This window comes from Frankliniella occidentalis, unplaced genomic scaffold (assembly GCF_000697945.3).
Source record: "Frankliniella occidentalis isolate FOCC.00 unplaced genomic scaffold, Focc_3.1 Scaffold60, whole genome shotgun sequence".
Lineage (NCBI taxonomy): Eukaryota > Metazoa > Arthropoda > Insecta > Thysanoptera > Thripidae > Frankliniella > Frankliniella occidentalis.
Genome location: NW_026267190.1, coordinates 538,615 through 541,642, shown reverse-complemented (window position 1 = coordinate 541,642; position 3,028 = coordinate 538,615). Strand labels below are relative to the sequence as shown.

General features: G+C 34.1%; 1 protein-coding gene and 1 long non-coding RNA gene across 5 annotated transcripts in view; one reads left to right on the top strand and one right to left on the bottom strand.

Annotated features, from left to right (window-relative positions):
• LOC113206084 (apoptosis-resistant E3 ubiquitin protein ligase 1) overlaps positions 1 to 3,028 on the bottom strand; it is a 33,704-nt gene that overhangs the window by 14,043 nt on the left and 16,633 nt on the right. The window lies entirely within an intron of this gene.
• On the top strand, positions 1,733 to 3,012 carry LOC113213803 (uncharacterized). The gene is made up of 5 exons (XR_003303779.2): positions 1,733 to 2,158; positions 2,238 to 2,383; positions 2,461 to 2,521; positions 2,602 to 2,735; positions 2,811 to 3,012. It is a non-coding gene; the product is annotated as an uncharacterized LOC113213803 (long non-coding RNA).

Here is a 3,028-nt window from a genome sequence, read left to right as displayed (position 1 = left end):
AGAAGATTGATTTAATTTACTTTTTATTTGTGTTTCTTTTAGGACAGTCAGATTTGGACTAAGACAAAAAGATTCATTTGCATACTCACTAATATGAAGATTACACGCAACCCCAAAGTTAGTGCAACGTAACCGCTTGAATTAGACTGATTCAAAAATGTACTTTCCAACCAATGTCATCATTACAATAGCTTGAATCTAGGATTTTATACCTTATAGTATAAAAAAGGGATAAAACAATTGTTGAAAATGGTCCTAAAGGTAGTTTGTAAGACATATTACCAGAAATAAATGTTTATAGTTGGCGTTACGTTTGGATCCCAAAGTTTGCGTTGTGCCTAAGATATTTTTTCATTACTTTGAAATTGCTGACACTACTCAGAGGGCTGTCTGTCAGTTTTGAAATAATTTGAATCGCTAAGAAAGTTGTTAATAATTAAAGTTTAAAATGTTTATGTATAATTGCAAATAAACTTGACAGTTATTCATTATAACTACCAACCTATTCAAATATCTTTATTAAAAGATATCAATTTCATACTTTTCAAAATAAAACCACAAATTGCGCCCGAAACGTACCCAAACCTGATAACTGGCTGCATCAACTTAAGGGAGTGCTGTCAGGAGTGCCCTTACCCAACATGTTTAGAAAACCATGCCATGACAGAAATATGATAGACTAAATAACTACCTTGTAAGTAGCGGTAGTTTGTATAGCAGAAGCCAGTAGCGGAATTCATTGACACCAAACTTGGCACATACCTTCTTCAATAGCATTTTACAGTATGCATCCCTCTTAAAAAGGCATGGTCTGAAAAAGACATTTTTACCCAAATGACTACATGTAACAAAATATTTATTGACAATGTGGATTTAGGAGAAAATATTGAACCAAACCAATTGCAGAAGTGATTGTGTAGTTAATTTAGTTTTATTTTTAACTATCATTACTTGAGCTGATTTCACGTTGTAAAACTGAGGAAATAAATATCAGTACTAATATTATCAGAAGCAATATAGTTCCTAAATTTCTCAAATTTTGTTTGCATTGTCAAAGTTATTCAGAGTTCCATATCTTTAGAAAACTGTAGTCACTTTCTTTCTTTGTAACACCAAAATCATTCACGACATAGACATTTATGTGCAGAGTTGAAGCAAAATGCAGAATCATTTTACGAACTTTGTTCGGAAAGTTCATTTTTGAATTGTATCTGATGCTACGTTACATATAAATGGTTCTCCCTAGTAATGAATTCGGTACAGTATCAAGAGAAAGAGTATAATTTAACAGTTACATTAAGTCCTTTTATTCTATTTCGGTTCAAAAAATGTTAGTTTTGGAAACCTTTAGTGTTCATAACTTTTAGCGGACTACATAAAGTTTGAGGATAACTGAAAATTCTCCAGAACTTACATTTTCACACATACATAAATTAAAATCGCTCTTCTTTGTTTGTTAAGTCATACTCTTTCTTATTAAACCAAAAGCCTTTCGTAAGGGAAACGCATTTATAGAAAGCAAAGTTGAATCAAATATATACTATTAAAAAAACTTTCTTCTTTCTTTGATTAGACATACTCCTTATGCTTATGTAAAGAATCAAATTATTGTGTCACTTTGAGTTACACATGAAGTCTGTAGATTGTCAGAAACGAAACACTTAATGAGGTAAACAGGTTTGAAGACCCGCGGTCCGCGGTCCAGGATAAAGCATTGCCATAGCAGGAAAAGTTCCACTCACATTGATTTATAGATATTTGCGGCTACAATAATGTTTTATCTCTTCCAACTAAAAACGCGTTGCAACAAAATTTGAGACGCTCATTTTTGTTGTCTAAAAGACGAAATTAAATAAATTGGAGGTGACAGTAGTGACACTTGATTTTGCCCGTAAGAGTTGGCACTTCTGCTCCACAGTCACACACTGAACAACTAAAAGTAGGAAGGCGTCGTTTAACGGTTTCTTGTTTTCAACTACTGCGACAAGCGTCTCTCCAGTTTTCGTCATTAATTTTTGCTTCCTTGCAATATTGAGCTTTACTGATTGTGCCCGCAACGTTAGTAAGTGTAGTGCCTTGTTTCGCAACTGAAGTGGCGTAACTGCAGCAAGCATTTTCAGTATGTAACGCCGCCTAGCCTCCTAACCTCCCTCTCTTGGTGGGTACTTATAGAATTATTGTGTGTTTTCTTCAAGACTGCCTTACTTGTGTATTACATCTCTTTCTTGTCAATGCAGATACGAGTGTGCTGTTCTTCGCACTTCAGAGCAAACAAGAAAACTTTATATCCTCTGCTGTGGATTTTTTGGATTGATGTGCATTGTCAGCACTTGGTATTTCGTAGTAGGCCTAATTTCTATTCTGCTGCTGCTCTACAAATAAGGTAACCAATGAATTCTTTCAGGTTCTGTTTAACTACTCAAAGAAATATTTTCATATTTTAAATTATTACTGATTCAGGGACAACCCAGTGTGGAATCTCACCAAATTAAGGCGGACTGCTCAAACTACTTCAATACAGGTATTAAACATTTCACATCAGTTTTGCTCTGCATGCATTTCTTCTCAAAAGTATTAATTCTTTTACTTCTATTAAATCAGGTATCTACAGCCACATCTGCTGTGCGAGTCATGTTCACTGAATAGAGCAAGTTTGCTGCAACAAGACTGTGGTAATCTCTACGCAGTGAGGCTAAATAAGACAAGGAATATATTTGTAGCAGCAAAGTCGCAATGTAAGTACCTCATATTTCATTTCATCAACATAAATTCAATCTGAGTTTCTTTAATCACAAATTCTGTCTTTGCAGGGATAATCACCATTAATTCCTTCAATCACCAGCCAGCAAGAGAGATATTTATATTTCATAGTTCCTGTTTTCTTGTAGGTGATTCTTGAATATTTTGACCTGCGAATTCGATGTTGGTTTTATGATCTTTGCAATGCTTCAACAATTTGGCGGCTTCTGTTATTTATTTTTGGTTTGTATTAAAACAGCAGTGTAATTTTAACTTGACTTGTTTAACT